This window comes from Pygocentrus nattereri, chromosome 24 (genome assembly GCF_015220715.1).
Source record: "Pygocentrus nattereri isolate fPygNat1 chromosome 24, fPygNat1.pri, whole genome shotgun sequence".
NCBI classification, from domain to species: Eukaryota; Metazoa; Chordata; class Actinopteri; order Characiformes; family Serrasalmidae; genus Pygocentrus; species Pygocentrus nattereri.
The window spans coordinates 11,771,227-11,785,387 of record NC_051234.1 but is presented as its reverse complement, the minus strand read 5'-3'; the positions used below and the strand labels follow the sequence as shown (position 1 = coordinate 11,785,387).

General features: G+C 42.4%; 1 protein-coding gene across 3 annotated transcripts in view; it reads right to left on the bottom strand.

The window, feature by feature from the left end:
- cdk14 (cyclin-dependent kinase 14) overlaps positions 1-14,161 on the bottom strand; it is a 126,218-nt gene that overhangs the window by 91,405 nt on the left and 20,652 nt on the right. Inside the window, exon 1 of one of the 3 annotated variants that reach the window (XM_017714470.2) lies at positions 6,018-6,338. The exons of 1 other annotated variant lie outside the window; for it this stretch is intronic. The gene's annotated coding sequence lies outside the window, so the exon portion shown is untranslated. Of the gene's footprint in view, positions 1-6,017; positions 6,339-14,161 lie in introns of those variants that run through there. One more of the 3 variants, XM_017714471.2, reaches the window with a different exon arrangement.

Below are 14,161 nucleotides of genomic sequence, written 5' to 3'. Positions count from 1 at the left end.
CCAGATGACACTCATCAGAGACATGATGAGTCTCTGCAGGTCCACCGAATATCACCATGCTCCACAAAACCCACAATATCTGTGCACATTTTTATTGTGGCCAAAAACAAAGTGAAACTAAGCTTTGAGTGATGCACTTCTAGTATTTATACAAAACTACTATTATAATTATACCAATTACATTGATAATATTAATAATAATAATAAACTGCTGTTCATCCCTGAAACTACAGGTCCTCATCATGTCTTGCTCATTCGAGACTCTCACTGTTCCTTCTGAAGATGCCCGATGTCTTGGTGTGATTCTGGATGGCCAGTTATCGTTCTCAGCTCACAGAGGGAAGCCGACTCCAACAACTCCAACAACTCCAACAACTAATACAACTAAAATCCCATAGGGGCGCTAGCAGAAACTAGCATTAACACAGAGGTGATTATTTCCTTGTTCCTTGAGTTTTGACATTTATGGCCTGAACTGACGCCTTCCATTAGATATTACAAATAACACCTGCTCTGTGGTGGTCCTGTGGGGGTCCTGACCATTGATGTACAGGCTAAAGGGGGCTAACAAATCATACAGTGAAACAGAAGGACCACAGTTTGTAACAGCAGAACTATAAAGTGTCCTAAATGGTGAGTGGAGCTTATAAAGTGACCAGTGATCAGATGATCAGATGATCTGCATTCAAAGCACCTGAGGCTAAAGCCAGTCTGGTTCATTAATGCTCATGCTAATGCTGCAGCTCTCTAGGCTAGTTAAAGCACTTCCACTGCTCGAGATTGTAAATTACACCGTTTGATGGAGAAGCGTGGCTTTTCAGGGTGAAGTGGGTTTCTGAGCACAGTTAATTGCACTTGACAGGTTGATTACACACACGCACTCAACACACACACACACACATGCAGGCACTCGACACACACGCACTCAATAACACACAACTCAACGAACAAATACAAAAGGACGGCGCTGGTCAAAACTCCTAACGAGGAGATCAGCATATTACGTTTGGTAAATGAAGACAGGTGCAATTAGAACTCAGTGTTTGTGACAGTAAGGAGGCGGGAGGTGAAGTGCAGTGTGGGTACGGAGTGTAGGAGGGCTGCAGATAACGGAGCTTCAGACTGAGAGGGTCTCCACAATGGAGAGCGTTAAAGAGGCATTGCAGCACTTCAACTAGCGTATAACGAGTTATGCAGTGTCCTCTAGACGTCCCTCGGCCTCTCGGTGGGTTAGGAGTTCATTGTTTTGTGTCATTCCATTTACCAGTGTTCTCTCACTACAATACCCAGCATGCACTGTATAATGCTGCATGTTTACATGTTGGTGCCAGACCCGATGTTGCAATGTTTTCCAAGGAGCCGTGATGGAAAACTCTGCCTCCTCCAGTGGATCAGTGTCCCGCAGCAGTTAATCAAGCTGATGCCAAACATCTCGTTGTTGAATTCAAGACAAACCCAGCGCTACACAGCGCAAAATAAGAGGAGCAGCACCTCCTGCCTTTTCCACCTTAAATAAACATAAGCTGTTAAAGCTCTCTGCTGAGAGTCCCCCCTGTTCACCAGGAACGAGTCTGAAACCGAGACCATAATTGTAACATCCATGGTCATTTCAGAATTAACACTATAACACTATAACACATAAATGTAATTATTATTATATTTAGAAAAAGGGATATTATTGTTCTCCTCTTTATTGTACCAAGCTGCTGATGATTTAATAAAATTCTATATATATACTATTAATACTGTCGCAGACTCCATTTTCTACTCGGATGACTTTCTCAATGAACTGCAGCCACGGAAAAAGGTTTGAAATTGAAATTGTCTTATGCATGTTTATTGATCTGGAGCGGAGCAGCAAGCAGCAGTCTTTATAATAACACTGTTTGCTATCCGGTGTCGACCAGAGGATGGGTTCCCCTTCTGAGTCTTGGTTCCTCTCAAGGTTTCTTCCTCTTGCTCTTAGGGAGTTCCTTGCCACTGGCACCACTGGCAATACTCATGGGGGCTCGGACCTGGATTTTTCTGTAAAGCTGCTTTTGACAACACCTGCTGTAAAAAGCGTTATATAAATATATAACTTGCTTGCTTGCAGCACGAAAGTACACAGCTGTAAATTGTGACCATGGCAACACTCCACAACATAGAACTTTGAGTTTCTGTCCAGTAGGGCTGCAACAAATGACTAATTTAATGGTCGAATAACTGATCGATTACGGAAACGAATAATCGATTATTCGGATTATGAATCACTACATTGCCAAATAACTTATGTAGCTATGAGCCTTTAAATTTAGCTTGAGGTTCTTTTATGCATTTGCAAGACAATAAAGATGAATAACATTCAAGAATTCATCTGTTTTAATGAACTTTCCTGCTAATACAAAAGATAAATAATAAAACTCCAATATCTTTTTCCATCCAAGAATGTGCAAACCAAGGATGTGCAAAGTAGCAGCAAGAAAATATAGCAAAACGAAATCTGTTTTTCCTTTAATCAAGTAAATAAAAAAACACTCTAAATTTAGATGTTCATTTTAAACAGAGCAGTCTGTGCTCTGCTGTCTGTCTCAACTCTGCTGCAACTAAATTTTACAATCACAGATCTATAATGAGACGGAGGTAAATCACCGTCTCTCTGTGTTCTCGTGGGAGCCTCGCTCTCCTCTTAGAGCAGATAATCCCCCCTGCAGAGACGATGCGCTCTGATGTGGCGGAGGGGAAAGTGGCGAATGTTTGTGACACACTTTTGTTTTGTGTGTAAACGCTTCATTTCAATGGTAACCCTTTGTCCAGCTACCCTGTGTGGTCAAGGAGAACTACCTCCTAAACCTGTTAGCGAGTGGAGCCAAACGTTCGTGTAGAACAGAAAACTGTTTGAATCGCTTGCCTGTGTTCACCGAATTTGAATGCACCGGCGACGCAAACGTAATCTGGAAAGTGAGCAGGGTCGCTGTGAATAATAGTTAATTGCTTCTCAGTTCCAGCTCCATTAATGATTCCAGAGAACAACATTTGCAAATAGAAAATGTTACAGCTCAGCTCACAACATGAAGTAGGACAGTAGCACAACTATCACCACGTCCCAAACCACACACTTCTGTACTTCACATACTGTACTAATGAGTGCACTTCTAATGGTATATGTGCTATTTTTACATATTATTTAGTGAGCTAGTATGTGGTTTGGGACGTGGCGATGAATGTTCTTCACAGTGAGCCGCTGTGTTGTTAACTCCCTGTTAAGTGGTAATGTCGGAATGTTCCTAGTCAACGCGAGAAAGATGACATCACCGACTAATCGACTACTAAACTAGTCGACTAAGTCGATTAATCGTTGCACCCCTACTGTCCAATCAGAGTTCATAACAACATCTGCACCCTTTCAGATTTTCTAATGTATGCAACCGCACACACACATTTTGTCTCTATTATGTCTTTTTTTGACAAGCGACTGGACGCCTGGACTATAAATTGGCCTTTATACCCCTGTGACCATGACGACACTGGCATGCATCATGCCGTCCTCGGTTGTGTACCAGTGTGACGAGCAGAATGACGATTTATTTTTTAATGCAAACAAGTAAACACAGCTTTTATCTCTCAAATTATGTATAAAGACAGGAGTAATGTATACAGAGGACATATAAGACTAAAATGCATTAAGCATAAATAATATTATTCTTTGTGGCCTATTGGAGAAGGTCTAGACTCACCAGAAGAGCTCCTTGAATGTCATTTGTTGGGATTTTACTGGCAGATCTGTACAGTATAAAGTATATGTGTAATTTCAGGAAACAGTCTTAGATAGAATGGATCAAATCATCAAAGCCTGGACATTCACATACGATTAGAATTAGACAGAATTAAAGAAACAAACTACAAAAACTAACTTCCGGTTAATACCTGACAGCGTTATGTTAGTAAAGTGAGTTCATTTAACTCAACAAATGTCGCCCAACAGGACAGAAATCTCACTGCACTGTGAGAGGAGCTTCAGATATTTCACCTCATTTTCCTAATTTCCTTATTAACCCTTTCATCACCACTGCCTGAGAATAAAGAAACTGTACTATAAAGAAGGGGTTGATGTCTGTTAGCAGGATTTGTTGTTGTTAAAGTACCATAAGGTGGAGTTAAACTTCCTAAAGGAGTGCTGACAAACTCCATATGGAATTATATATAGTGCTACATATTTGTAAAATGTCATGTGATGACAACAATAGATAATTCACTCACATCCTCAGAAGACGCTCCCTTCACCAAGCTTAGACTGAGTGCTCTCTGAATTTTCTTTCAGCTCACCGACAAAAGCTAGATTCATCTGCTCGTGGGGGTCCGAAGCACAACCCACGTTACAAAATGTTCTTCTGCATGTTGTGTGCAGTTACATATTTCCACCAAATCCCCAAATCCTACATAATGTTGCTGTAAATCGTTACTTGTGTTGCTCCAACAGGGCTTTAGAGACACTAAGCAACACAAGTACAATTTACAGCAGCACTATGTAGGATTTGGGGTTCTGGAGTCCTCTCTGGTGCAAACATGTAACTGCACACAACATGCAGAAGAGCATTTTGTAATGCTGGTTGTGCTTCGGACCCTCAGAAGTGGATGAATCTGACTGTTCTGAACGCATTTGAAGAGAACTCAGCGTAAACTTGGTAAAGGAGCGTCTCTAAGGATGTGAGTGAATTATCTACTACAGTCATCACATCTTCATCAGTATGATGTTGATTTGAGATCATTTGAGGCCGAAATGGACCTTCTTTTTGAGTCTGTGTGACGTTAATACGTGAAGACGTACGACGTGGTGTGAAAAACTCCCTCTGACTTTTAAATGATTATTTCAGGCTTTACAGGACGATTCACAGCAGGACACGCTCACCATATTTTAGCCTGTTTATATTCACCTCCCTCAGTAACGACACTTCATTCAGATTTAACTGAAAATAGGACACAGTGCAGCTTTAAACTGTAATGTGTTGCATCACTGACAGGAGAAATTACAGTAAATACAGCTGCTGTACTGTACAGTATTACTGAGTATTACTGTAACCAGTTACTTTATACCACCTTATGCCCAACACAGTATGTGTGAGTGAATGGGCTCTTTAACTCTGATTGTGTCTTTAATGCTCAGCTCTGAGGATGCACACACACACACACACACACACACATGCACCACGGACCATCATCCCCCGGGGCAGGAAGTGGAGTGTATGCTGAGCATCTCTGCTACAGTGATGAGAATCAGCGCAGAGAAAAACAACACAAACACTCACTCAGTCAGCACTGCACACACACACACACACACACACACACACACACACACATACATACACACGTACACACACATGCACACAGCCCTCAGCACTGAGGGAGAGAGAGGTGCTGAATGTATAGAGATCCTCTCTCTCTCTCTGCAGAAGGGCCTTAAAACCTGCTCCACACACACACACACACACACACACAATCACACTGGTCACGACAGTGTGTGTGCACACACAAGTGTGTGTTTGTCAATGTAAACATACATTTTCCATACAAACACACACACACACACACACACACACACACACACACACACACACACACACACACAGAGTAACAGTGAGATAGATAGATAGATAGATAGATAGATAGATAGATAGATAGATAGATAGATAGATAGTTAGATAGATAGATAGATAGATAGATAGATAGAGAGAGAGAGAGAGAGAGAGAGAGAGAGAGAGAGAGAGAGAAATAGAGATTTTAGGAGAGAAGGAAGAAAGGGATGGAGAGAGAAATGGAGAAAAGATAGAAAAGGATGGAGAGAGAATACAGACGGAGATAGAGAGAGAAGACATAGAGAAAGAAAAGAGATGGAGGGAAGGCAGCGAGAGATGAAGAGCAAGATTTGCAGAAAGAAGAGAGTGAGAGATGGAAAGGAGAGGGAGAGAGAGAAACAGAGACAGAGAGAGAGAGAGAGAGAGAGAAAGAATGACCGTGTGCTGATCTCACTGTAATCCTACCTTATTTCAGTCTGTTATCTGGATGTATCTCACCTGAAGAAGCTCACGCAGAAGAAACGCATCCAGGCCAAACCAGTCTGCATTCAAAACATCTCTCTCTCTCCCTCTATGTATCTCTCTTGCTCGCCCTCAACCCACAGACTGTACTAAACGCTGGCAGAGAGAGATGGGGGGGTGTTCTGGAGAGATTTCTCAGCCATTTCTCTCCAGGTGTGCGTATGTGAGTGCGTGTGTGTGTGCGTGCGCGTGTGTGCGTAGTGGTCTGGTGCTGTGAGGACACACCGTGACGCAGCGTATGGTGTGTGCTCTCCTCAGGACCCCCTGCCCCCCCAACTCTTGCTAGAAATGAGCCTTCCTCCCTGAATCCCCCTCTTCTCAGAGCAGATGGTTCAGTCTGGAGGAGTTTGAGGAAGCAGAGGAGCAGCCGGAGCGTCTGCAGGAGTGTGTGAGCACTGAGGCGATCTACACATACACACACACACGCACACACACACACACACTCAAGGGTATTGATGCTGAGCTGCTTCAGTGAAATTCAACCCTCACAACTGCAGAGCATCTTTAGTGACATCAGCAACCATTTTACACACACACACACACACACACACAGGAAACGGACCAGTACCATCTATACACACACACACTCCAGTAGATGATGTAATAAATAGTCTGTAATCACAAACAGATCCCCTTCTGGAGAACACCAGAGCTGCTGAATTACTCTATTATTCACATATACCACCGAACTGGGTTACCCAATCACAGCTTACAGCTATTACTGTTATTACAATTATTATTATTACTATTATTAAGGAAGCACCGGTTTATAGTGCATGCAATCACACCGCAACCATTTTTTAGCAAATTCAAGTAGGGCTGTCCCAAAAATCACATTCTGGGCGCCAGAGCTTTGGCAGCAATATTTTCAATGCCTTGCTTGCTCACAGCTGGCCTCACTCCATCCACCAGCCCACTAGCCTCTCTTAGGCAAAGGAGGAACGGCACAGTGCATGTATGGGTTAACCCGCCCTTCAGGGAGCAGGTCTAACTGGAGGTAGGAAGGGTAAAATCACTGCCCTGGCGAGGTTCCAGTCTGGGGAGGTGTTGTTTGCAGCCGTGCTGGAAATACATGCTGTCTAGCACCGCATTAGCGTGTTGTTCCCTGCTGTGAGTGAGCAGGACATCAGAGCTGGGATGGAGTATATTTAAACATTTTAACAGTCGATTATTATTTTAACTGTTGTAACCGTAATTCTGTCCATGCTCTGCATTTATTTCATATCTGTGCTTGTTCTCTGATTGATCAGATGTCTGTCCCTGATCGGTCAGAGGGCTGTGTCTGATTGGTCAGAAGTCTGTCTCCCAAAGTTCATCTGTCCTGGAGCAGGTTAGGTATGGTCTGCCATGGTGATGTGGTCCACTAAAAAGTGATCCAGGGTTAGACTGAACTGAGCTTAAAGTTAGCTGGTTAAGCAAGAAATCCTGCTTTGTAAGCTAGTGCTAATGCTAATGCTAAAACCTTTCAAATCCAGCTCAGTGGCACTCGCTCAGCATAGAAACAGCTTCAGTACAACATCTCAGATACAGCAGCTGGATTGACCAGCACTACGAGAGGAATTACACTCAGACTAAAGAGAATTGAAAGAGCTCACAGCCATCTGAGCTAATCCTCACACTCTGAATGCCTCGACAACTTCCACAAACAAAAACACCCTACACCCATACACACACGCTCTGCTCTCTGACCGGAGGTGCTGGTGTATGTGGGTGTGTATCCTGAAAGGCTGAGGGGCGAGCAGCATACATAATTCAACACAACACATCTAACACCCTGCCGGGCGAGGGAGAGAGGGAGGGAGAGAGAGAGAGAGAGAGAGAGAGAGCAAAAAGTCTGCAGATCCACTAGTGCTGGGCGATATGACAAAAAATCTTTTTGTATCTTTCAAGAAGTGCATTTACATGTGCATAATATTATTAAGTGGCCATATACACAGCACACTCAGATTTCTTAGATCAGATTAAGGTCTATGAATCTGATTAGCTCAGTAATGGGGGTTCTCAGTGCTGTAAACTCCCACACTGATTTGTGTGAAAACAGACGGCTGGATAAAGCAAGCAGTGTAACACAAAAACCATGAGTACCAGTTACTGACACAACACACAGAAAAAACACACTGAACCCGTTACTGACATAGTCTGATTTCCCGCAGTTATCTGTAACATGGAGCGATGTGGAGGACGCACGTGCTGAAAAAAGCAAGATTTATTATGGGCAAATCCAAAACCAGGGTCAAGATGGTCTATAGTCAAGGAGCCAACACGAACAGATCGGGGAACAGACATAACAAACAGCAAAACAGACTAGAACACAGAAAACAATACATCCAGCATAAAGTCCAACAACCACAAGGGGCAAACACAGGGCTTAAATACAGAAGGGAACAATCAGGGACGGGGTCTGAAAAGAAGGGGGCCGAACTGGGAGGATAAACACAACAAATGCACGTGGAAGATCAAAACACAACACGAACACATGGACAGGACTAGTAGGGGCCAATCCTGACATTATCAGATTATTAAGTGTAAACACACTGAACCAATTTCTGACACATTACCTACATTTAGAGTCAGTTATTCATTCAGCCTAATGAGAAACTGTAGAACAGACTCAGTTTATATCACAATACCTACATTTAGAGTCAGTTATTCATTCAGCCTAATGAGAAACTGTAGAACAGACTCAGTTTATATCACAATACCTACATTTAGAGTCAGTTATTCATTCAGCCTAATGAGAAACTGTAGAACAGACTCAGTTTATATCACAATACCTACATTTAGAAACTGTAACGTTGTAAGCTGGGTGTTACAGTGATTTTATCTCTCCCCGTGTAGAGAGTAAAAGGCAGAGTGCCATCTAGTGTACTGGAGTAGCAGCTGTTCAAATGTGAAGGGTGAAAACATTTGAGGGAAAATTCATTTTAGCACCCAGGCCAAACTTTACTATCCCAAGCCCACCACTCTAACTCATCTCATCTGATCATTTACTGATTATGTACTCTGATAGAACACTTCCTGCCATTATCCTCTCTCTCTCTCTCTCTAAGCCTCTTTTTCACCTCTTTCTCTCCCCCACTAATACTATTATCTCCGAGCTGCGTTGCTGTTTCAGAGTTTAAGTGGAGAGTTTCATCTCTCTCAAGTTACAGGATCATGTCTCAGTCCCCCCCCTCGTGCTCTCACACGAGGAAGCCCACGATTCTGATGAAGTAAGACTCGTTTAGAGATGGAGGGTGTCAGATTTATCTGTTTTTGCAGGGCGAAGCTGGGTGGCACCCATTGGCGGGTAAACACTTGTTTAGTTGCTTGAAACCCACATGAGACTAAACTACACTTAAAACACATAACGTAAAGCAGGTGTCACCAACACGGTGCCCGCGGGCACCAGGTCGCCCGCAAGGACCATATGAGTCGCCCGCAGATCTGTTCTAAATCTAGCACAACTCACTATTGAGCTGCATCTAAAATCTAATTTGATTCTGTTGCTATTCTTTTTTAACCACACATCACAAAATGTCTTAAAATTATGTTCATTATACATGAAGTTTAGATAAGTTGAGGTTAAGTATTCTATGCTCAGACAAAACCAGTGATCGCGGAGAGTAAACTAGCGGGCTAGCAGGCACAGCATGCACTCTCTTACCACAGAAACATGGCAGAAAAAACCTATCACTTTCACAACGAATGGGAGGTAGAGTTCTTCTTTACGACTGTTAAAGAAACCTGCGTGTGTCTCATTTGCGGGGCAGCTGTGGCACAATGACCAAAGCAGCACAATGTCGAGAGACACTTCACTACCTGTCACAAAAGCTACAATGCTAACTATCCACCTGGAAGCGCACTAAGGGCAGAAAAGGTCTGTGAGCTAAAGGCAGCTTTGGTTACACAACAGACTTTTTTCACGAGGCCGAACAAAAAAAAAATCACAAAAAGCAACCGAAGCCTCGTTCAGAGCTACACATTTTCTGATCAAGAAGAAGACGGCATTTTCAGATGGAGAAGTTGTTAAAGAAGCAATGTTAATAATAGCTAACACTGTACTGAAAGGTGAGAAAAATGGAACCGATCTAATCTCCACTCTCTCCGACGTCCAACTGGGGGTGATGACATGTAGTGATGTAAGTGATCATCAGAAAATGTAAAAATCGCTGAGATTAATAGAGATAAAGTGCTGAATATTGATATCTGTTTTCCACCTTGTTGTCATTGTTGATAATTATTGTGAGAAATCATTCATTAATCTGATCAGTGTCTTCACATAGATGAGTATCATTAATCATTATTAATAATATATAACTAAAGGCAAACTGAGCAATTTTTTTTAAGAAGAGCACATCAAACTGGTAGCCCTCCATATAACTCGGTAACCATAAAGTAGCTCTCAGTTTCAAAAAGGTTGGTGACCCCTGACGTAAAGCATCCTGCAACTCATTTGAAACTGCTGCAACAGTTTCAACCTTATGGAACAAGTTACATGAAACAGCAAATAACATGATCACATCAAACAACACCATTTCAAAGGACCGATTACAAACAGCATCAAAGAAAACAAAACAGAAGACGCTCTTTTGGATATTTAAAATGGAGACACTCCTAACCTCCTGTGAAACTGGTCTTCAGTTAGCCGAGGCATGACGAGTAACAAGCCATAATTTTCTAAAGTGTAGGGCTGATTGATTTGGGAAAAATTTCTAATTGCGATTTTTCTGAGTGATATTACAAAAGCGATTAAAACTATGATTACTTTCTATAAATAGAGGTTCAGGTTTTTTTGTCCTAGAAGACCAGAATAACCATCTTTTCTGGCTTGAGGTTTTACCCCTGAATGTAGTATGCGAGACTGCCAGTAAGTTGTGGTTGTGATGTCACAACACAAGGAGGTTTGGTTGGATCTGACTGGTCTAACTCAGGGGAGCCCAATCCTGGTCCTGGAGATCTACCACCCTGCAGAGTTTAGCTGCAACGCTAATCGAACACACCTGATTCAGGTAATGAAGGCCTTCAAAGGTAAATACCATGTGTTAAATTGAGATTTCAGTATAAACATGCTTAATCTTTCACCCCTAAGCCTGCCTTTCTCCTTTAAACAAATTTATATATTGATAGCAGTTGGTCTCAACCTCGCTCACAAATTAGATTTTTTTAATTTTATCTTTTTTTAATTATCTTTAATATAATTTATTTCTTTTATTTAATTAATGTCTATCTTTGACTTTAGTAATACTCCATCAGTATCTGCTAGCTGTTTTTTCAGATAATCATTCAACAGAGAGATTTTGTCCTACACTGCTAATGTTGAGTAGCCTACACTGCTAATGTTTGGTAGCCTACTCTGCTAATGTTTAGTAGCCTACACTGCTATGGTTTATTAGCCTATGCTGCTAGTGTTTAGTAGCATACACTACTAGTGTTCTAGACAGCACTGCTAATGATGATTGAGATGAAACACAAGGTTACGAGATGCAACGTATAGCATGACTTCTGACATTTTACATGAGTGAAAAACACAAAACTTACAGAATATATTGTTGCACTGATGCACTGATTGTGTGATATTTAACACCACAAAAAAAAAAACAGGCAATGTCTCCTCCAGACCTTCCTGCTTTCTTTTTCCATCTAGTGGGTGTATTTATGAACAAGCAACCAAACAGAGTGAAGTCATGTCTACTAGATAACCATCAGGTACATACAACCTTCCTGATTAGCACCCAAACGCAGCATTAGCCTACACTGCTAGGTTATCAGTTGTGGCTACTACAGGCTAACTTAGCCATTTTCTAAAGTATGACATTAATATAAATGAAAATGTAATTTAACAAAACATAATTATAATTTTTTTTTTATACAGACTTCAGTATCTGTCATGGCTATACAGAAATACAGCCACGTGCACATGCTTGTAGAGCGTTGATGTAAGTGGACAAGAAGAGCCGCACTCCAGACTGATGCTCAACTGAGGAGTTCATCCATTTATCCAGAATCCAAATCAAAATAAATCATCTCATTCTCGCCGGCCGGCCTGCTGGATAACAGAGCTATTCAGCTGCAAATGACCTCAATTGACACAATAATAAGCCTCATTCATCACAGTGGGCAATGAGGGGACTCATTACCAGCCATTCTGCCAGCCGGTCGACTAGCCGCTAATACGGACAAGAACAGATAAGCTAAAGGAGCGAGTTTACAGCGAACAAAAGAGATACACCCCACCCCACCCCCCCCACCCCCCAAATGTACTCAATCAGCAAAGACGTTCGCTGTGTGAAGTTTGTTTTTTTACCTTTAGCATTTGAGCTACAAGGCTATTGTGGCTAACAGCCCAGATAGCTAGGACATATCGGTGGCACCCTGCTGAGAGTACACCAATGCGGGTCCACCCTCGGGCCACCCATATTACTGTCCTGCTTACAAGCTCTAACTACCCAGATATCAGGCACATTTGTGCCTAATCTGTGCCACGTTCAGCTCTTACTGTTAAGTTACGGAACTGGCAAGTGCTGTGTGGGCCGAACGTGGGGCAAATATCATGAGCCGGTCTAGACTTGGGTTACGGCATGTGTTCTGTGGGCCAGACATGGGCTGAATGTCGTGAGCCGGGCTAGACTTGGATTACGGCATGTGTTTCGTGGGCCACATGTGGGCCAATTATCACGAGCCGGGCTACACTTGGGTTACGGCATATTTTGTGCAGGCCAGACATGGGCCAACTATCATGAGCCGGGCTATGCTTGGGTTACGGCATGTTTTGTGCAGGCCAGACATGGGCCGTCTATCACGAGCCGGGCTACTCTTGGGTTACGGCAAAACTATACTTTTTAATCTACTCAAACAGATTTTAAATGCAAAGACAAATATCACAACGTGCTAAAAAAGTACTGAGAGTGACTTTTCATGATTTAAAAGGTACAATATGAATCCTTCAGACTGGTGACATTTGGATTTTTTGCTGAATATGCCCTACAATGTAAACCACACAGTTAACTCAATGACACACACCTGCAAACCATCACACACACAGAACAGTACAGCTGGCGTGTGACAGAGTCCAGCTGTTCAGATGTTGGAGGGCGTTCAATGATTTTCATACTCTTGACACAATGCTCCACAAAAGCCTCCATGCCAATCCCCCAACACATCTGTGCCCCCTCAAACCACCCATTAACATCACCCTTCAGGTGGACTCCCACTGACACAACCTGCATCTCTCCATCAGACAATCTGTCCACCATAGTCTGTACCAGCTTGGTTTACCAGGGCGTTACCGAGAAAACTCAACATCGTGATATTTTCATACAATATTACAAAATCACAGTATCTGGTGAGATTTAAAATTACAACAGAAAAATCAATAAATTACCATTAATACTTGTATCATCCCCTCCTATATTTACATCCCTCCCATTCATAAACCCCACTTCCTTTAAACACCTTAAAAGTGTTATTATATACTAAGTCCCATTATTCAGTAACTACAAGAACTTCAGTGTAAACTGGCAGAGCTATTCTTAGATTATAGAAGAAACCCTGGGCCACTCGTTCGGCTCTGACTGTTTAAGGGGTTAAACCCCTTCCAGGCATAATCTCGCTCCCTCACCCCCCCACCCCCCCACACATACCCACAACCCCCAACCCCTCATACCTAAAACGCCCTGTCCCTTAACAATTTGGTAATTCAGAGCATCCCGCTGACTGTCAGGGTGAGATTTATATCTGTTTTGGAACATCTCAGTTTAACTCTGGGTGCAAAAGCTGTGATTTTTCAAAAATGACACTCATTTTCCCCAAAGAGAAAAAGAGCTCAGTCCCAAAGTTCCTTATTCAGGAATAGTGCAGAGTATGGAGGATCTTATGCAGGATCTTGGAGGAGTATTAGCGGGACTCTAAATAATGAGACGTTGGTGTGTGGAGTGGCTGAAATAACACTGAACAAGGAGATAAAGAGAGAGACATGGCCTTCTACATACAGCTGTCTGTCTGTCGGTCGGTCCTTCTGTGTATCTGTCTATCTATCTCTGTCTATCTGCCTATCCATCTGTTTTTTTGTCTGTCAGACTGTTTATTTCTATCTATTTATCTGTCTG